We start from the raw sequence: 24,683 nt of genomic DNA on the forward strand, positions 1-24,683 counted from the left end.
GTTTAGAAGAATGAGAGGTGATCCCATTGAAACTTATAAAATTCTGGCAGGACTAGACAGACTGAATGCAGGGAGGATGTTCCCAATGGTCGGGGAATCCAGAACCGGGGTCACAGTCTAAGGATAAAGGGTAGGCCTTTTAGGACAGAAATGAGGAAGAATTTCTTCACCCAGAGAGTGGTGAACCTATGGAATTCTCTACCACATAAGGCAGTAGAGGCCAATTCATTAAATATATTCAAGAAGGAGTTGGATATATTTCTTAAGGCTAAAGGGATCAAGGGGTATGGGGAGAAAGCAGGGACCGGGTACTGAACTTGGATGATCAGCCATGATCGCATTGAATGGCGGAGCAGGCTCGAGGGGCCGAATGGCCTACTCCTGCTCCTATCTTCTATGTTTCTATGATTCCCCTAGAGTCCACAAATCTAACTATCTTAGCCTTGAATATACTCAAAGACTCAACATTCACAGCCCTCTGGGGTATAGAATTCCAAAGATCTGAGTTGGATACATAACACTCGGTCCCGTCATCTAAGTCATTAATATAGATTGTAAATAGCTGAGGCCCCAGAAGTGATCCTTGTGGCACTCCACTTGTTACAGCCTGCCAATCATAAAATGACCCACTTATCCCTACTCTCTGTTTTCTGTCCATTAACCAATCCTCTAGTCGTGCTATATATATTATCCCCAACCCCATGAGCCCTTATCTTGCGTAGCAACCATTTATGTGGCATTTATTGAAGGCCTTTTGGAAATCCAAATACACTACATCCACTGGTTCCCCTTTATCTACCCTGCTAGTTACATCCTCAAAAAACTCTAATAAATTTGTCAAACACGATTTCCCTCTTATAAAACCATGTTGACTCTGCCTAATCACATTATGATTTTCTAAGTGCCCCGTTACCACTTCCTTAATAATGGATTCCAGCATTTTCCCGACACTAATGTCAGGCTAACTGGACTATAGGTCCCTGTTTTCTCTCGCCCTCCTTTCTTGAATAGTGCGGTTACATTTGCTACCTTCCAATCTGCTGGGACCGGTCCAGAATCGAGGGAATTTTGGAAGATCACAACCAATGCACCCACTATCTCTGCAGTCACCTCATGTAGAACCCTGGGATGCTCATATAGTGAGGTAAACTGTTTATACAGTAAAATTCTAGTTCATAGGTGCTGAACTATGTTGGCAGGCTGTAACTAGTGGGGTGTCACAGGATCAGTGCTGGGGCCTCAGCTATTTACAATCTATAGTAATGACTTAGATAAAGGGACCGTGTGTAATGTATCTAAGTCTGCTGAAGATACAAAGCTAGATGGAAAAGTAAGCTGTGAGGAGGACACTACCTCTGCAGCCACCTCTTTTAGAACCCTAGGATACTCATGTAGTGAGGTAGACTGTTTATACAGTATAATTCTAGTCATAGGTGCTGAACTATATTTTGAACTCTCACCCACCATTCGTGATTTCCAAAGGATGGATGTCCCCTTTTCAACTTCAACCTTACGTCGTTTCACATACACCATCAGTCATTTAAGGTTAGGGTTTTAAACTACAGAAGTAATCAAAGAAAATTGTTATCTTTACTGCTTCTCAATCTTAATCAACCCAAGGTGACCCCTCATGGGCTTATTTAAGGTTTAAATCTTATTAGCATCCCATAGCCATCCCAATCCATTAGCTCGTCTTGTCTAAGTTACACTTGGTTAATATTACACATCATGATACAAACAAAGAAACTCATATTACATTGTACAGAACGCTACAGTGTACCATGATACCAAATACTCATGGACTTCAAAGGTTCTCCAGCTCCTCTTTTACTATTCTCCATCTTGTGGATATTCTTATTAAGTATTGTTTCCCACTAGCTTTCAGTTCTTCCAATTTCATTGTTAACTCAAAAGGAACTCAACCCTGAATCTTAGAAATCTGAATTCTATGTCCCTCTTTAATTAATTTCAATCCCTCTGAAAGGTACCAGTGCGTTTAATTCTATATTGTTGCATTAAAAGTTCAGTTTCGCTATGGAGTATGTATATCAGTGCTTTGATTACAATTTGTCTCACTCTCCTGAGCCACATTAATCATTTCATGTTGTGCTGTTGAGCATGACTGAGACCCATTCTTCAGTGCATCTTCACCATGCATTTCCGCATGCTAGTTACCTCATGCACAACACATCACATTTGCCCAACACACCGATATCCCAATATCATACCACACTTCATGTCAGATACAAGTCATTCCTGGGCTTTTAAGTTATCTTATCAAAAGATCACAGGTCTTTTCTCATTTCTCCCTGCATGGTCCCAATGTTTAGGGCAGTGGCCAGGCTAGCAAATACATTTTCCTCATTGTTCAGCATAGGCAAAGACGCAAACATCTCCAAGAGAAACCTATCAATTAATGATTCTCACCTACACTTTCCTGACTTTCAATAGAATGTACATCAATACCAAATTGAAATCTTATTAGGTATCATGCCCAGGTGATTTATGTTACTCAGGGATGCACCCTCACATCTTCTCCTAACCCTTATTCAGGTTCCTGAAATTCACCCATAATCACCTCGGAAAATGATTTTAGAACAATTCCCATTTGGCAGTCTAATTTACCTTTGTTGCTATCTTATATCCAAAATCACTTCCTCTGAACCAATTTTACACATCCCATTATATTACCATTTCATCTCATTCATTAGCCCTGGAGAAACCTTAACATCTAACATGATCATTACCACTTAACAAAGTTCCCAAATCAATCCAAGTTATCAACACATTTTTGTTCATTCTGCTTAACCTCTTGTTGGACATTTTCATTTGAAAATAATCCCAATTCCGGAGAGCAATTCAGTCTACAAGATGAGGGAGGTTAGTTGCCTTTAACACAACAGTCTCTCCTTAAAAAACGTTCTTAATACACAGGAACCACTTAGACATGACCCTTTCAAAAATAAAATTGGATTTTCCATTTAAATTTCAGATAAATTTCCCTTCCCAGGTGCTTGAACAGCAATTCTCATCAATTTATCTAATCAGTTTTAAACAAATTATGCCCAGGTTTGGTGGTTTTACAAAGGAGACAAAGTACTTGCAATTACATTTGGATGTAAGTCTTGTATCTTCCCCCACGAGCAAGGTGTCTTGGAAGATGACAAATGACTCTGAATAGGTTAAATCCAGACATTGGAAAGGCAAAGTCTTAAGTCCAATTTGTCACCAAGCTGCAACATTCAAGATCCATCAATGTTTGCAGGTAAGAATTAAAGTCTGTAAAGAACCTCTCTTGGTAACCTTGTAGCATCAACACATATCTGGTCCTCTGCTTAAAAGAAAAAAACAGAAAATCCATTGTGGCTTTTCTTGTGAGCCCAATGGGTTAATAATGTCCAGAATGTTTACATTCAGTAATGTAAAAGTTGTTGCTCAGTGAATTAGAAACAGAGGTAATCTTGTACTAGAAAGCAAATAAAACACAGCTGCGTGTGGAAAGAGTTAGCGTCTTTGTTTGCATTTTAAAAGAAGACAAACCCAGACACCATCAATCACAGTCAACTTGTTTCACACAGCTTCTCGCAGCTTTCCAGTAAATTCAAAAGCTTATCACCAAATTTTAAAAAACTCCGACTTTTGCAAAGCCTTTGTGCCTTTTAACACTTACAAAGATCTTGATCAATTCAATTCAGAAATAAATTTCAGCTTCTCTTTTACTGCCGATGTTCAAAACATGAGGCATGAAGGCACACAAGTGTTAGCAAATTTTGTATCCATCCCCAGGATTTAAAAATCAGTTAAATCAGCAGGGCTCATCATCAGCACCACTATACCACTTTAAAAGTTCTGTGACCAACGCTGTAGCACAATCCAACTGCAAGATGTCTTCAGATCGTTACGACACACAGCCGTAGTATTTCCCCACCTTCCCCATCTGGTCAGACATTCCAGTATCACTAAGATAATTGAACAATCCGAATCACCTCAAGTCACTGAGTCCTTGACATTGGTCAGAAATTCAAAAAAAATGCCAATTATTGATGTGATAGTCACATGTTCAGAACTAGAGACCTTCACACAATTTACAACAACCAGAATTTCACCGTGGCCACAGTAAAAGTCCGGATTTCACAATTTAATATGTTAGTCAACATCAATAACTTCAATTTAATTCAGACCAATATCTTAAACTCAACACACATTCCAGCTTGAAAAAGAGGGAGAAGCCACAGCCAGTGACACAGTAACATTCACGCGTGCTTTGTAAAGAGAGAATAACATGCACACTGAAAACAATATAAAACTTCTGTAGAACAGTTGAAAAGAGAAATGGTGGCCGCCATACTAGCGCCCTTCTCTGGCCGATAGCAGCGTTGGCCCTGGAGATGTAAATGAAGAGAGGGTGATGTCAGTCAGCGTGCAACGCCAACTTACTGTCACCTATGCGAACTTCGACCTTAGCACTGAGTTCAGCGCAGGGTCCTAAGCTCGCTTTGAAAAACGAGCGTGCAGCAGACTAACAGAGATGCTGTCAGCACCTCTTAAAGGGACACACACATCTTTCAGGTAAGTTTGCATTTAAGCTTTTGGACTGTTTTTTTTATTTTATTGAAGTAGTGGCTTGGTACAATACATGTTAAAAGTTTTTAAAGTATGCAGGGAGTGCAGGGAGTGCTGCTGGATGCTTGCAAGGCCACGGATGGTAAAGGAAGGCCACTGAGATGACAGAAAATGCTGGAAATACTCAGCAGGTCAGACAGCATCCATGGAGAGAGAAACAGAGTTCATGTCTCAGGTCAAGATACTGCCTGACCCACTGAGTATTTCCAGCATTTTATGCTTTTATTTCAGATTTATAGCATCTGCTCACAGAGGGAAGAGGAAGATACAGAAAAGGAGGAAGCAGAAGAGGAGGAAGCAGAAGATGAGGAAGCAGAATGAAGAATGCAACCCAGACAGCCCCTTTCTGGCCAGGATATCCGGGATGGAATCATCCGCCTGCTGTACCAGTGACCACAACCCCAATTCCCCTTTCAACATTAGCCTCACACATTACTTTCCCTCTGTTACTGACCATCACAGCGTCCTCTTCACCACGATGCTGAAATAAAAGCCACTACAAAGCAAACTTCCCAATCCAACTTTATACATCTATCCATCCAATATGACATCAAGAAATCAACTCATCCCTCTTATGCATTCTCTTAGTGACTGTCTTGTGTGTGCCTTTGCTTGTCCTACTGATGTTACGCATGTGGCTGCAGCATGGCTGGTGGAAGGCTGCTGACTTTCAGTGGGGGACACTGCAAATGGTCTTGCTGGTCGACCGCGAGGAGCTGTTGGCTAGGAGTGTGAAATCGAGTGACAGTGTTTCTTCTTTTTCTTCTTCACTCTCCTCTCCCTCTTCCTGGTCAACCACTGGCTGGGCAGGCTGGATTTCTTGGGTGTGTGAAATGAGGAAGGTACAAGGGTGGAGTTATGGTGAGGGGAGGGCGGGAAAGCAAGAGATGCATACCAGAAGGAGGATAACATAAGAGGATATCAACATGTTGCTGGCAGTGATGGCCTCGGTGATCTGGTCCCACATCGTTCTTTCTGGAGGAGCTCCTGGTCCCTGTGGGTAGAGAACCTCTCTTGTAGTGTTGGCATCCTGCACAAAGCTGGAGTGCTGTGGCAAGACCCTGGGTGCACCTTCCCTGGCTCGCTGAGCCATTTGGGTTCGTCCTGAAGCACTTTTCCCATTCTTTTAGATGCGGAAGGAAATTCAGCTTTAAGAGTTGAAGACTCCCATTTGGGAATTATTTTTAATGTTCATTTTTTTTCAGAAGGCAGTTGAGCTGTAAGGGTTAAAAACTGCCTATTTTTACATTATTTGTTTTATCATTTCAGAAGGCAGTTCCCCTTTAAGAAACCATCACTGCTTTCTGAAATGATAGCCTCACTTTCTAGCTGCAATGACACTACAGTCATGCTACATTGGGATCTCATGCTGGGACAAATGCCACCAGGGCAGTGTTGCACAGTGAGTTTAGCGCTGGGCTAATGTTAGTTAGTCCCCAGTGCCAATTTTTCAGTCGTGCCAGTGCCCCCATTTTCGGCAGCCGTTAACACCCACCCGTGGTGGTACCGGCAGCTTTTGTGGCATTCACAAATTTATTGGCCTCGATCTTCCCCTTTCTCCTTTATTCCATCATAGACTAATTTATCCTTTTCCAGTTAAACCAATTTTGAATTTCTGATATTTGCTACTAAATCCCATTCTGTACTGATTAAAAATGTAAAGCTCAGTCTGTGTCCTCACCCAACCCTGTTACCTCCTGCACAGTTCTTAACACTTTTCTCTGGTACATGGCAGGGGTGTAATGACATAGAGTAAAGGGTGAAGGGAACGCTAAATATTCAGTCGAGAGGCCCAATCCTTTTCTCAGTTCACCCTTCAGAACTGCCATAACTGTCACGCTCAACGTTTTCAACAATCCAACTTCCATTCTGCATCCCTTCAGACCATGCTTACAACTCCCACATTTCAGCTTTTCACTGAACATCTCATCAGTTCTGAGACAGCGCATTCCGACAGAGACTTTAAGTGCTTCTGAGCGAGCTCTTCTCATTCCTTTCATCTCTAATTGTTTCTGCATCAGTTTCTCATCCAGGGCTTCCTTCATTGAATGAATGAGCAACACCTCAGACTGCTCTTTCATTAGCCCAAAGCCACAGGATTTTTGTTTCTGCTTCTGTTCCAGTTTCTATATTTGTTCCAGTTTCTGTATTTGTCCCAGTTTCTGCATGTGTCCCAGTTTCTGTATTTGTCCCAGTTTCTGTATTTGTTCCAGTTTCTGTATTTGTCCCAGTTTCTGTATTTGTTCCAGTTTCTGTATTTGTTCCAGTATCTGTATGTGTCCCAGTTTCTGTATTTGTCCCAGTTTCTGCATGTGTTCCAGTTTCTGTATTTGTCCCAGTTTCTGTATTTGTTCCAGTTTCTGTATTTGTTCCAGTTTCTGTATGTGTCCCAGTTTCTGTATTTGTCCCAGTTTCTGCATGTGTTCCAGTTTCTGTATTTGTCCCAGTTTCTGTATTTGTCCCAGTTTCTGTATTTGTTCCAGTTTCTGTACTTGTCCCAGTTTCTGTATTTGTCCCAGTTTCTGTATTTGTTCCAGTTTCTGTATTTGTTCCAGTTTCTGTATGTGTCCCAGTTTCTGTATTTGTCCCAGTTTCTGTATGTGTTCCAGTTTCTGTATTTGTCCCAGTTTCTGTATTTGTCCCAGTTTCTGTATTTGTTCCAGTTTCTGTATGTGTCCCAGTTTCTGTATTTGTCCCAGTTTCTGTATGTGTTCCAGTTTCTGTATTTGTCCCAGTTTCTGTATTTGTCCCAGTTTCTGTATGTGTTCCAGTTTCTGTATGTGTCCCAGTTTCTGTATTTGTTCCAGTTTCTGTATTTGTTCCAGTTTCTGTATGTGTCCCAGTTTCTGTATTTGTCCCAGTTTCTGTATTTGTTCCAGTTTCTGTATTTGTCCCGGTTTCTGTATTTGTCCCAGTTTCTGTATTTGTCCCAGTTTCTGTATTTGTCCCAGTTTCTGTATGAGTCCCAGGTTCTGTATTTGTTCCAGTTTCTGTATGTGTTCCACTTTCTGTATTTGTCCCAGTTTCTGTATTTGTTCCAGTTTCTGTATGTGTTCCAGTTTCTGTATGTGTTCCAGTTTCTGTATTTGTCCCAGTTTCTGTAATTGTTCCAGTTTCTGTATGTGTTACAGTTTCTGTATGTGTTCCACTTTCTGTATTTGTCCCAGTTTCTGTATTTGTCCCAGTTTCTGTATTTGTCCCAGTTTCTGTATTTGTCCCAGTTTCTGTATGTGTCCCAGTTTCTGTATGTGTCCCAGTCTCTGTATTTGTCCCAGTTTCTGCATATGTCCCAGTTTCTGTATTTGTCCCAGTTTCTGTATTTGTTTCAGTTTCTGTATGTGTCCCAGTTTCTGTATTTGTTCCAGTTTCTGTATTTGTCCCAGTTTCTGTATTTGTTCCAGTTTCTGTATTTGTTCCAGTTTCTGTATTTGTCCCAGTTTCTGTATTTGTTCCAGTTTCTGTATTTGTTCCAGTTTCTGTATGTGTCCCAGTTTCTGTATGTGTTCCAGTTTCTGTATTTGTCCCAGATTCTGTATTTGTCCCAGTTTCTGTATTTGTCCCAGTTTCTGTATGTGTCCCAGTTTCAGTATTTGTTCCAGTTTCTGTATTTGTCCCAGTTTCTGTATTTGTCCCAGTTTCTGTATTTGTTCCAGTTTCTGTATTTGTTCCAGTTTCTGTATATGTTCCAGTTTCTGTATTTGTTCCAGTTTCTGTATTTGTCCCAGTTTCTGTATGTGTTCCAGTTTCTGTATTTGTTCCAGTTTCTGTATTTGTCCCAGTTTCTGTATTTGTCCCAGTTTCTGTATTTGTTCCAGATTCCCTATTTGTTCCAGTTTCTGTATTTGTCCCAGTTTCTGTATTTGTCCCAGTTTCTGTATTTGTTCCAGTTTCTGTATTTGTTCCAGCTTCTGTATGTGTTCCAGTTTCGGTATTTGTTCCAGTTTCTGTATTTCTCCCAGTTTCTGTATCTGTCCCAGTTTCTGTATTATCCCAGTTTCTGTATTTGTTCCAGTTACTGTATTTGTTCCAGTTTCTGTATTTGTCCCAGTTTCTGTATTTGTCCCAGTTTCTGTATTTGTTCCAGTTTCTGTATTTGTCCCAGTTTCTGTATTTGTTCCAGTTTCTGTATTTGTCCCAGTTTCTGTATTTGTCCCAGTTTCTGTATTTGTTCCAGATTCTGTATGTGTTCCACTTTCTGTATTTGTTCCAGTTTCTGTGTGTTCCAGTTTCTGTATTTGTCCCAGTTTCTGTATTTGTTCCAGATTCTGTATGTGTTCCACTTTCTGTATTTGGTCCAGTTTCTGTGTGTTCCAGTTTCTGTATTTGTTCCAGATTCTGTATTTTTCCCAGTTTCTGTATTTGTTCCAGTTTCTGTATTTGTCCCACTTTCTGTATTTGTTCCAGTTTCTGTATGTGTTACAGTTTCTGTATGTGTTCCAGTTTCTGTATTTGTCCCAGTTTCTGTATTTGTCCCAGTTTCTGTATTTGTCCCAGTTTCTGTATTTGTCCCAGTTTGTGTATGTGTCCCAGTTTCTGTATTTGTCCCAGTTTCTGTATGTGTCCCAGTTTCTGTATTTGTCCCAGTTTCTGTATTTGTCCCAGTTTCTGTATTTGTCCCAGTTTCTGTATTTGTCCAAGATTCTGTATTTGTCCCAGTTTCTGTATGAGTCCCAGGTTCTGTATTTGTTCCAGTTTCTGTATGTGTTCCACTTTCTGTATTTGTCCCAGTTTCTGTATTTGTTCCAGTTTCTGTATGTGTTCCAGTTTCTGTATGTGTTCCAGTTTCTGTATTTGTCCCAGTTTCTGTAATTGTTCCAGTTTCTGTATGTGTTACAGTTTCTGTATGTGTTCCACTTTCTGTATTTGTCCCAGTTTCTGTATTTGTCCCAGTTTCTGTATTTGTCCCAGTTTCTGTATTTGTCCCAGTTTCTGTATGTGTCCCAGTTTCTGTATGTGTCCCAGTCTCTGTATTTGTCCCAGTTTCTGCATATGTCCCAGTTTCTGTATTTGTCCCAGTTTCTGTATTTGTTTCAGTTTCTGTATGTGTCCCAGTTTCTGTATTTGTTCCAGTTTCTGTATTTGTCCCAGTTTCTGTATTTGTTCCAGTTTCTGTATTTGTTCCAGTTTCTGTATTTGTCCCAGTTTCTGTATTTGTTCCAGTTTCTGTATTTGTTCCAGTTTCTGTATGTGTCCCAGTTTCTGTATGTGTTCCAGTTTCTGTATTTGTCCCAGATTCTGTATTTGTCCCAGTTTCTGTATTTGTCCCAGTTTCTGTATGTGTCCCAGTTTCAGTATTTGTTCCAGTTTCTGTATTTGTCCCAGTTTCTGTATTTGTCCCAGTTTCTGTATTTGTTCCAGTTTCTGTATTTGTTCCAGTTTCTGTATATGTTCCAGTTTCTGTATTTGTTCCAGTTTCTGTATTTGTCCCAGTTTCTGTATGTGTTCCAGTTTCTGTATTTGTTCCAGTTTCTGTATTTGTCCCAGTTTCTGTATTTGTCCCAGTTTCTGTATTTGTTCCAGATTCCCTATTTGTTCCAGTTTCTGTATTTGTCCCAGTTTCTGTATTTGTCCCAGTTTCTGTATTTGTTCCAGTTTCTGTATTTGTTCCAGCTTCTGTATGTGTTCCAGTTTCGGTATTTGTTCCAGTTTCTGTATTTCTCCCAGTTTCTGTATCTGTCCCAGTTTCTGTATTATCCCAGTTTCTGTATTTGTTCCAGTTACTGTATTTGTTCCAGTTTCTGTATTTGTCCCAGTTTCTGTATTTGTCGCAGTTTCTGTATTTGTTCCAGTTTCTGTATTTGTCCCAGTTTCTGTATTTGTTCCAGTTTCTGTATTTGTCCCAGTTTCTGTATTTGTCCCAGTTTCTGTATTTGTTCCAGATTCTGTATGTGTTCCACTTTCTGTATTTGTTCCAGTTTCTGTGTGTTCCAGTTTCTGTATTTGTCCCAGTTTCTGTATTTGTTCCAGATTCTGTATGTGTTCCACTTTCTGTATTTGGTCCAGTTTCTGTGTGTTCCAGTTTCTGTATTTGTTCCAGATTCTGTATTTTTCCCAGTTTCTGTATTTGTTCCAGTTTCTGTATTTGTCCCACTTTCTGTATTTGTTCCAGTTTCTGTATGTGTTACAGTTTCTGTATGTGTTCCAGTTTCTGTATTTGTCCCAGTTTCTGTATTTGTCCCAGTTTCTGTATTTGTCCCAGTTTCTGTATTTGTCCCAGTTTGTGTATGTGTCCCAGTTTCTGTATTTGTCCCAGTTTCTGTATGTGTCCCAGTTTCTGTATTTGTCCCAGTTTCTGTATTTGTCCCAGTTTCTGTATTTGTCCCAGTTTCTGTATTTGTCCAAGATTCTGTATTTGTCCCAGTTTCTGTATTTGTCCCAGTTTCTGTATGTGTCCCAGTTTCTGTATTTGTCCCAGTTTCTGTATTTGTTCCAGTTTCTGTATTTGTCCCAGTTTCCGTATTTGTCCCAGTTTCTGTATTTGTTCCAGTTTCTGTATTTGTTCCAGTTTCTGCATTTGTTCCAGTTTTTGTATTTGTCCCAGTTTCTGTATTTGTTCCAGTTTCTGTATTTGTTCCAGTTTCTGTATGTGTCCCAGTTTCTGTATGTGTTCCAGTTTCTGTATTTGTCCCAGATTCTGTATTTGTCCCAGTTTCTGTATTTGTCCCAGTTTCTGTATGTGTCCCAGTTTCTGTATGCGTTCCAGTTTCTGTATTTGTTCCAGTTTCTGTATTTGTCCCAGTTTCTGTATTTGTCCCAGTTTCTGTATTTGTTCCAGTTTCTGTATTTGTTCCAGTTTCTGTATGTGTTCCAGTTTCTGTATTTGTTCCAGTTTCTGTATTTGTCCCAGTTTCTGTATGTGTTCCAGTTTCTGTATTTGTTCCAGTTTCTGTATTTGTCCCAGTTTCTGTATTTGTCCCAGTTTCTGTATTTGTTCCAGTTTCTCTATTTGTTCCAGTTTCTGTATTTGTCCCAGTTCCTGTATTTGTCCCAGTTTCTGTATTTGTTCCAGTTTCTGTATTTCTTCCAGTTTCTGTATGTGTTCCAGTTTCGGTATTTGTTCCAGTTTCTGTATTTCTCCCAGTTTCTGTATCTGTCCCAGTTTCTGTATTATCCCAGTTTCTGTATTTGTTCCAGTTTCTGTACTTGTCCCAGTTTCTGTATTTGTCCCAGTTTCTGCATTTGTCCCAGTTTCTGTATTTGTTCCAGTTTCTGTATTTGTCCCAGTTTCTGTATTTGTTCCAGTTTCTGTATTTGTCCCAGTTTCTGTATTTATCCCAGTTTCTGTATGTGTTCCACTTTCTGTATTTGTTCCAGTTTCTGTGTGTTCCAGTTTCTGTATTTGTTCCAGATTCTGTATTTGTCCCAGTTTCTGTATTTGTTCCAGTTTCTGTATTTGTGCCACTTTCTGTATTTGTTCCAGTTTCTGTATGTGTTACAGTTTCTGTATGTGTTCCAGTTTCTGTATTTGTCCCAGTTTGTGTATGTGTCCCAGTTTCTGTATTTGTCCCAGTTTCTGTATGTGTCCCAGTTTCTGTATTTGTCCCAGTTTCTGTATTTGTCCCAGTTCCTGTATTTGTCCCAGTTTCTGTATTTGTCCAAGTTTCTGCATTTATTTGAGTTTCTGTATGTGCCCCAGTTTCTGTATTTGTTCCAGTTTCTGTATTTGTGCCAGTTTCTGTTTTTGTTCCAGTTTCTGTATTTGTTCCAGTTTCTGTATTTGTTCCAGTTTCTGTATTTGTCCCAGTTTCTGTATTTGTTCCAGTTTCTGTATATGTCCCAGTTTCTGTATTTGTCCCAGTTTCTGTATTTGTTCCAGTTTCTCTATTTGTTCCAGTTTCTGTATTTGTCCCAGTTTCTGTATTTGTCCCAGTTTCTGTATTTGTTCCAGTTTCTGTATTTGTTCCAGTTTCTGTATGTGTTCCAGTTTCGGTATTTATTCCAGTTTCTGTATTTCTCCCAGTTTCTGTATTTGTTCCAGTTTCTGTATTTGTTCCAGTTTCTGTATTTGTCCCAGTTTCTGTATTTGTCCCAGTTTCTGTATTTGTTCCAGTTTCTGTATTTGTCCCAGTTTCTGGATTTGTTCCAGTTTCTGTATTTGTCCCAGTTTCTGTATTTGTCCCACTTTCTGTATTTGTTCCAGATTCTGTATGTGTTCCACTTTCTGTATTTGTTCCAGTTTCTGTGTGTTCCAGTTTCTGTATTTGTTCCAGTTTCTGTATTTGTCCCAGTTTCTGTATTTGTCCCAGTTTCTGAATTTGTTCCAGTTTCTGTATGTGTTCCAGTTTCTGTATTTGTTCCAGTTTCTGTATGTGTTCCAGTTTCTGTATTTGTCCCAGTGTCTGTATTTGTTCCAGTTTCTCTATTTGTTCCAGTTTCTGTATTTGTCCCAGTTTCTGTATTTGTTCCAGTTTCTGTATGTGTTCCAGTTTCTGTATTTGTTCCAGTTTCTGTGTATTCCAGTTTCTGTATTTGTTCCAGTTTCTGTATGTGTTCCAGTTTCTGTATTTGTTCCAGTTTCTGTATGTGTTCCAGTTTCTGTATTTGTCCCAGTTTCTGTATTTGTTCCAGTTTCTCTATTTGTTCCAGTTTCTGCATTTGTCCCAGTTTCTGTATTTGTCCAGTTTCTGTATGTGTCCCAGTTTCTGTATGTGTTCCAGTTTCTGTATTTGTCCCAGTTTCTGTATTTGTCCCAGTTTCTGTATTTGTCCCAGTTTCTGTATTTGTCCCAGTTTCTGTATGTGTCCCAGGTTCTGTATTTGTTCCAGTTTCTGTATGTGTTCCAGGTTCTGTATTTGTCCCAGTTTCTGTATTTGTTCCAGTTTCTGTGTGTGTTCCAGTTTCTGTATGTGTTCCAGTTACTGTATTTGTCCCAGTTTCTGTATTTGTTCCAGTTTCTCTATGTGTTACAGTTTCTGTATGTGTTCTAGTTTCTATATTTGCTCCAGCTTCTGTATTTGTCCCAGCTTCTGTATTTGTCCCAGTTTCTGTATTTGTCCCAGTTTCTGTATTTGTCCCAGTTTCTGTATGTGTCCCAGTTTCTGTATTTGTCCCAGTTTCTGTATTTGTCCCAGTTTCTGTATTTGTCCCAGTTTCTGTATTTGTTCCAGTTTCTGTATTTGTTCCAGTTTCTGTATGTGTCCCAGTTTCTGTATTTGTTCCAGTTTCTGTACTTGTCCCAGTTTCTGTATTTGTTCCAGTTCCTGTATTTGTTCCAGTTTCTGTATTTGTCCCAGTTTCTGTATGTGTCCCAGTTTCTGTATGTGTTCCAGTTTCTGTATTTGTTCCAGTTTCTCTATGTGGTCCAGTTTCTGTATGTGTTCCAGTTTCTGTATTTGTCCCAGTTTCTCGATGTGTTCCAGTTTCTGTATTTGTTCCAGTTTCTGTATATGTTCCAGTTTCTGTATGTGTTCCAGTTTCTGTATTTGTCCCAGTTTCTGTATTTGTCCCAGTTTCTGTATGTGTTCCAGTTTCTGTATTTGTTCCAGTTTCTGTATTTGTCCCAGTTTCTGTATTTGTCCCACTTTCTGTATTTGTCTCAGTTGCTGTATTTGTTCCAGTTTCTGTATTTGTTCCAGTTTCTGTATGTGTCCCAGTTTCTGTATTTGTTCCAGATTCTGTATTTGATCCAGTTTCTGCATGTGTCCCAGTTTCTGTATTTGTTCCAGTTTCTGTATTTGTTCCACATTCTGTATTTGTTCCAGTTTCTGTTTGTGTCCCAGTTTCTGTATGTGTTCCAGTTTCTGTATTTGTTCCAGTTTCTCTATGTGTTCCAGTTTCTGTATGTGTTCCAGTTTCTGTATTTGTCCCAGTTTCTCTATGTGTTCCAGTTTCTGTATTTGTTCCAGTTTCTGTATATGTTCCAGTTTCTGTATGTGTCCCAGTTTCTGTATTTGTTTCAGTTTCTGTATTTGTTCCAGTTTCTGTACTGGTCCCTGATTCTGTATGTGTCCCAGTTTCTGTATTTGTCCCAGTTTCTGTATTTGTCCCAGTTTCTGTATGTGTTCCAGTTTCTGTATTTGTTCCAGTTTCTGTATTTGTCCCAGTTTCTGTATTTGTCACAGTTTCTGTATTTGTCTCAGTTTCTGTATTTGTTCCAGTTTCTGTATTTGTTCCAGTTTCTGTATGTGTCCCAGTTTCTATATTTGTTCCAGTTTCTGTATGTGTGCCAGTTTCTGTATTTGTCCCAGTTTCTGTATTTGTTCCAGTTTCTGTATTTGTTCCAGTTTCTGTATTTGTCCCAGTTTCTGTATTTGTCCCAGTTGCTGTATTTGTCCCAGTTTCTGTATTTGTTCCAGTTTCTGTATTTGTTCCAGTTTCTGTATTTGTTCCAGTTTCTGTATTTGTTCCAGTTTCTGTATTTGTCCCAGTTTCTGTATTTCTCCCAGTTGCTGTATTTGTCCCAGTTTCTGTATTTGTTCAAGTTTCTGTATTTGTTCCAGTTTCTGTATTTCTTCCAGTTTATATATTTGTTCCGGTTTCTGTATTTGTCCCAGTTTCTGTATTTGTCCCAGTTTCTGTATTTGTCCCAGTTTCTGTATGTGTCCCAGGTTCTGTATTTGTTCCAGTTTCTGTATGTGTTCCAGTTTCTGTATTTGTCCCAGTTTCTGTATTTGTTCCAGTTTCTGTATGTGTTCCAGTTTCTGTATGTGTTCCAGTTTCTGCATTTGTCCCAGTTCCTGTATTTGTTCCAGTTTCTCTATGTGTTACAGTTTCTGTGTGTGTTCCAGTTTCAATATTTGTCCCAGCTTCTTTATTTGTCCCAGCTTCTGTATTTGTCCCAGTTTCTGTATTTGTCCCAGTTTCTGTATTTGTCCCAGTTTCTGTATGTGTCCCAGTTTCTTTATTTGTCCCAGTTTCTGTATTTTTCCCAGTTTCTGTATGTGTCCCAGTTTCTGTATTTGTCCCAGTTTCTGTATTTGTCCCAGCTTCTGTATTTGTCCCAGTTTCTGTATTTGTTCCAGTTTCTGTACTTGTTCCAGTTTCTGTTTGTGTCCCAGTTTCTGTATTTGTTCCAGTTTCTGTATTTGCCCCAGTTTCTGTAGTTGTTCCAGTTTCTGTATTTGTTCCAGTTTCTGTATGTGTCCAAGTTTCTGTATGTGTTCCAGTTTCTGTATTTGTCCCAGTTTCTGTATTTGTCCCAGTTTCTGTGTTTGTCCCAGTTTCTGTATGTGTCCCAGTTTCTGTATTTGTTCCAGTTTCTGTATGTGTTCCAGTTTCTGTATTTGTTCCAGTTTCTGTACTTGTCCCAGTTTCTGTATTTGTCCCAGGTTCTGCATTTGTTCCTGTTTCTGTCTGTGTTCCAGTTTCTGTATTGGTTCCAGTTTCTGTATTTGTTCCAGTTTCTGTATGTGTTCCAGTTTCTGTACTTGTTCCAGTTTCTGTATTTGTCCCAGTTTCTGTATTTGTCCCTTCTGTATTTGTTCCAGTTTCTCTATTTATTCCAGTTTCTGTATGTGCTCCATTTTCTGTATTTGTTCCAGTTTCTGTATTTGTCCCAGTTTCTGTATCTGTCCCAGTTTCTGTATTTGTCCCAGTTTCTGTATTTGTTCCAGTTTCTGTATTTGTTCCAGTTTCTGTATGTGTTCCAGTTTCTGTATTTGTTCCAGTTTCTGTATGTGTTCCAGTTTCTGTATTTGTCCCAGTGTCTGTATTTGTTCCAGTTTCTCTATTTGTTCCAGTTTCTGTATTTGTCCCAGTTTCTGTATTTGTTCCAGTTTCTGTATGTGTTCCAGTTTCTGTATTTGTTCCAGTTTCTGTGTATTCCAGTTTCTGTATTTGTTCCAGTTTCTGTATGTGTTCCAGTTTCTGTATTTGTTCCAGTTTCTGTATGTGTTCCAGTTTTTGTATTTGTCCCAGTTTCTGTATTTGTTCCAGTTTCTCTATTTGTTCCAGTTTCTGCATTTGTCCCAGTTTCTGTATTTGTCCAGTTTCTGTATGTGTCCCAGTTTCTGTATGTGTTCCAGTTTCTGTATTTGTCCCAGTTTCTGTATTTGTCCCAGTTTCTGTATTTGTCCCAGTTTCTGTATTTGTCCCAGTTTCTGTATGTGTCCCAGGTTCTGTATTTGTTCCAGTTTCTGTATGTGTTCCAGGTTCTGTATTTGTCCCAGTTTCTGTATTTGTTCCAGTTTCTGTGTGTGTTCCAGTTTCTGTATGTGTTCCAGTTACTGTATTTGTCCCAGTTTCTGTATTTGTTCCAGTTTCTCTATGTGTTACAGTTTCTGTATGTGTTCTAGTTTCTATATTTGCTCCAGCTTCTGTATTTGTCCCAGCTTCTGTATTTGTCCCAGTTTCTGTATTTGTCCCAGTTTCTGTATTTGTCCCAGTTTCTGTATGTGTCCCAGTTTCTGTATTTGTCCCAGTTTCTTTATTTGTCCCAGTTTCTGTATTTGTCCCAGTTTCTGTATTTGTTCCAGTTTCTGTATTTGTTCCAGTTTCTGTATGTGTCCCAGTTTCTGTATTTGTTCCAGTTTCTGTACTTGTCCCAGTTTCTGTATTTGTTCCAGTTCCTGTATTTGTTCCAGTTTCTGTATTTGTCCCAGTTTCTGTATGTGTCCCAGTTTCTGTATGTGTTCCAGTTTCTGTATTTGTTCCAGTTTCTCTATGTGGTCCAGTTTCTGTATGTGTTCCAGTTTCTGTATTTGTCCCAGTTTCTCGATGTGTTCCAGTTTCTGTATTTGTTCCAGTTTCTGTATATGTTCCAGTTTCTGTATGTGTTCCAGTTTCTGTATTTGTCCCAGTTTCTGTATTTGTCCCAGTTTCTGTATGTGTTCCAGTTTCTGTATTTGTTCCAGTTTCTGTATTTGTCCCAGTTTCTGTATTTGTCCCACTTTCTGTATTTGTCTCAGTTGCTGTATTTGTTCCAGTTTCTGTATTTGTTCCAGTTTCTGTATGTGTCCCAGTTTCTGTATTTGTTCCAGATTCTGTATTTGATCCAGTTTCTGCATGTGTCCCAGTTTCTGTATTTGTTCCAGTTTCTGTATTTGTTCCACATTCTGTATTTGTTCCAGTTTCTGTTTGTGTCCCAGTTTCTGTATGTGTTCCAGTTTCTGTATTTGTTCCAGTTTCTCTATGTGTTCCAGTTTCTGTATGTGTTCCAGTTTCTGTATTTGTCCCAGTTTCTCTATGTGTTCCAGTTTCTGTATTTGTTCCAGTTTCTGTATATGTTCCAGTTTCTGTATGTGTCCCAGTTTCTGTATTTGTTTCAGTTTCTGTATTTGTTCCAGTTTCTGTACTGGTCCCTGATTCTGTATGTGTCCCAGTTTCTGTATTTGTCCCAGTTTCTGTATTTGTCCCAGTTTCTGTATGTGTTCCAGTTTCTGTATTTGTTCCAGTTTCTGTATTTGTCCCAGTTTCTGTATTTGTCACAGTTTCTGTATTTGTCTCAGTTTCTGTATTTGTTCCAGTTTCTGTATTTGTTCCAGTTTCTGTATGTGTCCCAGTTTCTATATTTGTTCCAGTTTCTGTATGTGTGCCAGTTTCTGTATTTGTCCCAGTTTCTGTATTTGTTCCAGTTTCTGTATTTGTTCCAGTTTCTGTATTTGTCCCAGTTTCTGTATTTGTCCCAGTTGCTGTATTTGTCCCAGTTTCTGTATTTGTTCCAGTTTCTGTATTTGTTCCAGTTTCTGTATTTGTTCCAGTTTCTGTATTTGTCCCAGTTTCTGTATTTCTCCCAGTTGCTGTATTTGTCCCAGTTTCTGTATTTGTTCAAGTTTCTGTATTTGTTCCAGTTTCTGTATTTCTTCCAGTTTATATATTTGTTCCGGTTTCTGTATTTGTCCCAGTTTCTGTATTTGTCCCAGTTTCTGTATTTGTCCCAGTTTCTGTATTTGTCCCAGTTTCTGTATGTGTCCCAGGTTCTGTATTTGTTCCAGTTTCTGTATGTGTTCCAGTTTCTGTATTTGTCCCAGTTTCTGTATTTGTTCCAGTTTCTGTATGTGTTCCAGTTTCTGTATGTGTTCCAGTTTCTGCATTTGTCCCAGTTCCTGTATTTGTTCCAGTTTCTCTATGTGTTACAGTTTCTGTGTGTGTTCCAGTTTCAATATTTGTCCCAGCTTCTTTATTTGTCCCAGCTTCTGTATTTGTCCCAGTTTCTGTATTTGTCCCAGTTTCTGTATTTGTCCCAGTTTCTGTATGTGTCCCAGTTTCTTTATTTGTCCCAGTTTCTGTATTTTTCCCAGTTTCTGTATGTGTCCCAGTTTCTGTATTTGTCCCAGTTTCTGTATTTGTCCCAGCTTCTGTATTTGTCCCAGTTTCTGTATTTGTTCCAGTTTCTGTATTTGTTCCAGTTTCTGTTTGTGTCCCAGTTTCTGTATTTGTTCCAGTTTCTGTATTTGCCCCAGTTTCTGTAGTTGTTCCAGTTTCTGTATTTGTTCCAGTTTCTGTATGTGTCCAAGTTTCTGTATGTGTTCCAGTTTCTGTATTTGTCCCAGTTTCTGTATTTGTCCCAGTTTCTGTGTTTGTCCCAGTTTCTGTATGTGTCCCAGTTTCTGTATTTGTTCCAGTTTCTGTATGTGTTCCAGTTTCTGTATTTGTTCCAGTTTCTGTACTTGTCCCAGTTTCTGTATTTGTCCCAGGTTCTGCATTTGTTCCTGTTTCTGTCTGTGTTCCAGTTTCTGTATTGGTTCCAGTTTCTGTATTTGTTCCAGTTTCTGTATGTGTTCCAGTTTCTGTACTTGTTCCAGTTTCTGTATTTGTCCCAGTTTCTGTATTTGTCCCTTCTGTATTTGTTCCAGTTTCTCTATTTATTCCAGTTTCTGTATGTGCTCCATTTTCTGTATTTGTTCCAGTTTCTGTATTTGTCCCAGTTTCTGTATCTGTCCCAGTTTCTGTATTTGTCCCAGTTTCTGTATTTGTTCCAGTTTCTGTATTTGTCCCAGTTTCTGTATTTGTCACAGTTTCTGTATTTGTCTCAGTTTCTGTATTTGTTCCAGTTTCTGTATTTGTTCCAGTTTCTGTATGTGTCCCAGTTTCTATATTTGTTCCAGTTTCTGTATGTGTGCCAGTTTCTGTATTTGTCCCAGTTTCTGTATTTGTTCCAGTTTCTGTATTTGTTCCAGTTTCTGTATTTGTCCCAGTTTCTGTATTTGTCCCAGTTGCTGTATTTGTCCCAGTTTCTGTATTTGTTCCAGTTTCTGTATTTGTTCCAGTTTCTGTATTTGTTCCAGTTTCTGTATTTGTTCCAGTTTCTGTATTTGTCCCAGTTTCTGTATTTCTCCCAGTTGCTGTATTTGTCCCAGTTTCTGTATTTGTTCAAGTTTCTGTATTTGTTCCAGTTTGTGTATTTCTTCCAGTTTATATTTTTGTTCCGGTTTCTGTATTTGTCCCAGTTTCTGTATTTGTCCCAGTTTCTGTATTTGTCCCAGTTTCTGTATTTGTCCCAGTTTCTGTATGTGTCCCAGGTTCTGTATTTGTTCCAGTTTCTGTATGTGTTCCAGTTTCTGTATTTGTCCCAGTTTCTGTATTTGTTCCAGTTTCTGTATGTGTTCCAGTTTCTGTATGTGTTCCAGTTTCTGCATTTGTCCCAGTTCCTGTATTTGTTCCAGTTTCTCTATGTGTTACAGTTTCTGTGTGTGTTCCAGTTTCAATATTTGTCCCAGCTTCTTTATTTGTCCCAGCTTCTGTATTTGTCCCAGTTTCTGTATTTGTCCCAGTTTCTGTATTTGTCCCAGTTTCTGTATGTGTCCCAGTTTCTTTATTTGTCCCAGTTTCTGTATTTTTCCCAGTTTCTGTATGTGTCCCAGTTTCTGTATTTGTCCCAGTTTCTGTATTTGTCCCAGCTTCTGTATTTGTCCCAGTTTCTGTATTTGTTCCAGTTTCTGTATTTGTTCCAGTTTCTGTTTGTGTCCCAGTTTCTGTATTTGTTCCAGTTTCTGTATTTGCCCCAGTTTCTGTAGTTGTTCCAGTTTCTGTATTTGTTCCAGTTTCTCTATGTGTCCAAGTTTCTGTATGTGTTCCAGTTTCTGTATTTGTCCCAGTTTCTGTATTTGTCCCAGTTTCTGTGTTTGTCCCAGTTTCTGTATGTGTCCCAGTTTCTGTATTTGTTCCAGTTTCTGTATGTGTTCCAGTTTCTGTATTTGTTCCAGTTTCTGTACTTGTCCCAGTTTCTGTATTTGTCCCAGGTTCTGCATTTGTTCCTGTTTCTGTCTGTGTTCCAGTTTCTGTATTGGTTCCAGTTTCTGTATTTGTTCCAGTTTCTGTATGTGTTCCAGTTTCTGTATTTGTCCCAGTTTCTGTATCTGTCCCAGTTTCTGTATTTGTCCCAGTTTCTGTATTTGTTCCAGTTTCTGTATTTGTTCCAGTTTCTGTATTAGTTCCAGTTTCTGTATTTGTCCCAGTCTCTGTATTTCTCCCAGTTTCTGTATGTGTCCCAGTTTCTGTATTTGTTCCAGTTTCTGTATGTGTTCCACTTTCTGTATTTGTTTCAGTTTCTGTGCGTTCCACTTTCTGTATTTGTTCCAGTTTCTGTATTTGTCCCAGTTTCTGTATTTGTCCCAGTTTCTGTATTTGTTCCAGTTTCTGTGTTTGTTCCAGTTTCTGTATTTGTCCCAGTCTCTGTATTTCTCCCAGTTTCTGTATGTGTCCCAGTTTCTGTATTTGTTCCAGTTTCTGTATGTGTTCCACTTTCTGTATTTGTTTCAGTTTCTGTGTGTTCCACTTTCTGTATTTGTTCCAGTTTCTATATTTGTTCCAGTTTCTGTATTTGTCCCAGTTTCTGTATTTGTTCCAGTTTCTGTATGTGTTCCAGTTTCTGTATTTGTTCCAGTTTCTGTATTTGTCCCAGTTTCTGTATTTGTCCCAGTTTCTGTATTTGTTCCAGTTTCTGTATGTGTTCCAGTTTCTGTATTTGTTCCAGTTTCTGTATGTGTTCCAGTTTCTGTATTTGTTCCAGTTTCTGTATTTGTTCCAGTTTCTGTATTTGTCCCAGTTTCTGTATTTGTTCCACTTTCTGTATTTGTTCCAGTTCCTGTATTTGTTCCAGTTTCTGTCTTTGTTCCAGTTTCTGTATTTGTTCCAGTTTCTGTATTTGTCCCAGTTTCTGTATTTGATCCAGTTTCCGTATTTGTTCCAGTTTCTGTATTTGTCCCAGTTTCTGTATTTGTCCCAGTTTCTGTATATGTTCCAGTTTCTGTATTTGTTTCAGTTTCTGTATTTGTCCCAGTATCTGTATTTGTTCCTGTTTCTCTATGTGTTCCAGTTTCTGTATGTGTCCCAGTTTCTGTATGTGTTCCCGTTTCTGTATTTGTTCCAGTTTCTGTATTTGTCCCAGTTTCTGTATATGTTCCAGTTTCTGTATGTGTTCCAGTTTCTGTATTTGTCCCAGTGTCTGTATTTGTTCCAGTTTCTCTATTTGTTCCAGTTTCTGTATTTGTCCCAGTTTCTGTATGTGTTCCAGTTTCTGTATGTGTTCCAGTTTCTGTATTTGTTCCAGTTTCTGTATATGTTCCAGTTTCTGTATGTGTTCCAGTTTCTGTATTTGTCCCAGTGTCTGTATTTGTTCCAGTTTCTCTATTTGTTCCAGTTTCTGTATTTGTCCCAGTTTCTGTATTTGTTCCAGTTTCTGTATGTGTTCCAGTTTCTGTATTTGTTCCAGTTTCTGTGTATTCCAGTTTCTGTATTTGTTCCAGTTTCTGTATGTGTTCCAGTTTCTGTATTTGTTCCAGTTTCTGTATGTGTTCCAGTTTCTGTATTTGTCCCAGTTTCTGTATTTGTTCCAGTTTCTGTATGTGTTCCAGGTTCTGTATTTGTCCCAGTTTCTGTATTTGTTCCAGTTTCTGTGTGTGTTCCAGTTTCTGTATGTGTTCCAGTTTCTGTATTTGTCCCAGTTTCTGTATTTGTTCCAGTTTCTCTATGTGTTACAGTTTCTGTATGTGTTCTAGTTTCTATATTTGCTCCAGCTTCTGTATTTGTCCCAGCTTCTGTATTTGTCCCAGTTTCTGTATTGTCCCAGTTTCTGTATTTGTCCCAGTTTCTGTATGTGTCCCAGTTTCTGTATTTGTCCCAGTTTCTGTATTTGTCCCAGTTTCTGTATTTGTCCCAGTTTCTGTATTTGTTCCAGTTTCTGTATTTGTTCCAGTTTCTGTATGTGTCCCAGTTTCTGTATTTGTTCCAGTTTCTGTACTTGTCCCAGTTTCTGTATTTGTTCCAGTTCCTGTATTTGTTCCAGTTTCTGTATTTGTCCCAGTTTCTGTATGTGTCCCAGTTTCTGTATGTGTTCCAGTTTCTGTATGTGTTCCAGTTTCTGTATGTGTCCAAGTTTCTGTATGTGTTCCAGTTTCTGTATTTGTCCCAGTTTCTGTATTTGTCCCAGTTTCTGTGTTTGTCCCAGTTTCTGTATGTGTCCCAGTTTCTGTATTTGTTCCAGTTTCTGTATGTGTTCCAGTTTCTGTATTTGTTCCAGTTTCTGTACTTGTCCCAGTTTCTGTATTTGTCCCAGGTTCTGCATTTGTTCCTGTTTCTGTCTGTGTTCCAGTTTCTGTATTGGTTCCAGTTTCTGTATTTGTTCCAGTTTCTGTATGTGTTCCAGTTTCTGTACTTGTTCCAGTTTCTGTATTTGTCCCAGTTTCTGTATTTGTCCCTTCTGTATTTGTTCCAGTTTCTCTATTTATTCCAGTTTCTGTATGTGCTCCATTTTCTGTATTTGTTCCAGTTTCTGTATTTGTCCCAGTTTCTGTATCTGTCCCAGTTTCTGTATTTGTCCCAGTTTCTGTATTTGTTCCAGTTTCTGTATTTGTTCCAGTTTCTGTATTAGTTCCAGTTTCTGTATTTGTCCCAGTCTCTGTATTTCTCCCAGTTTCTGTATGTGTCCCAGTTTCTGTATTTGTTCCAGTTTCTGTATGTGTTCCACTTTCTGTATTTGTTTCAGTTTCTGTGCGTTCCACTTTCTGTATTTGTTCCAGTTTCTGTATTTGTCCCAGTTTCTGTATTTGTCCCAGTTTCTGTATTTGTTCCAGTTTCTGTGTTTGTTCCAGTTTCTGTATTTGTCCCAGTCTCTGTATTTCTCCCAGTTTCTGTATGTGTCCCAGTTTCTGTATTTGTTCCAGTTTCTGTATGTGTTCCACTTTCTGTATTTGTTTCAGTTTCTGTCTGTTCCACTTTCTGTATTTGTTCCAGTTTCTATATTTGTTCCAGTTTCTGTATTTGTCCCAGTTTCTGTATTTGTTCCAGTTTGTGTATTTCTTCCAGTTTATATTTTTGTTCCGGTTTCTGTATTTGTCCCAGTTTCTGTATTTGTCCCAGTTTCTGTATTTGTCCCAGTTTCTGTATTTGTCCCAGTTTCTGTATGTGTCCCAGGTTCTGTATTTGTTCCAGTTTCTGTATGTGTTCCAGTTTCTGTATTTGTCCCAGTTTCTGTATTTGTTCCAGTTTCTGTATGTGTTCCAGTTTCTGTATGTGTTCCAGTTTCTGCATTTGTCCCAGTTCCTGTATTTGTTCCAGTTTCTCTATGTGTTACAGTTTCTGTGTGTGTTCCAGTTTCAATATTTGTCCCAGCTTCTTTATTTGTCCCAGCTTCTGTATTTGTCCCAGTTTCTGTATTTGTCCCAGTTTCTGTATTTGTCCCAGTTTCTGTATGTGTCCCAGTTTCTTTATTTGTCCCAGTTTCTGTATTTTTCCCAGTTTCTGTATGTGTCCCAGTTTCTGTATTTGTCCCAGTTTCTGTATTTGTCCCAGCTTCTGTATTTGTCCCAGTTTCTGTATTTGTTCCAGTTTCTGTATTTGTTCCAGTTTCTGTTTGTGTCCCAGTTTCTGTATTTGTTCCAGTTTCTGTATTTGCCCCAGTTTCTGTAGTTGTTCCAGTTTCTGTATTTGTTCCAGTTTCTGTATGTGTCCAAGTTTCTGTATGTGTTCCAGTTTCTGTATTTGTCCCAGTTTCTGTATTTGTCCCAGTTTCTGTGTTTGTCCCAGTTTCTGTATGTGTCCCAGTTTCTGTATTTGTTCCAGTTTCTGTATGTGTTCCAGTTTCTGTATTTGTTCCAGTTTCTGTACTTGTCCCAGTTTCTGTATTTGTCCCAGGTTCTGCATTTGTTCCTGTTTCTGTCTGTGTTCCAGTTTCTGTATTGGTT

This window comes from Somniosus microcephalus, chromosome 15 (genome assembly GCF_052327205.1).
Source record: "Somniosus microcephalus isolate GS21.2 chromosome 15, FLI_Smic_1.0, whole genome shotgun sequence".
Classification (NCBI taxonomy): domain Eukaryota; kingdom Metazoa; phylum Chordata; class Chondrichthyes; order Squaliformes; family Somniosidae; genus Somniosus; species Somniosus microcephalus.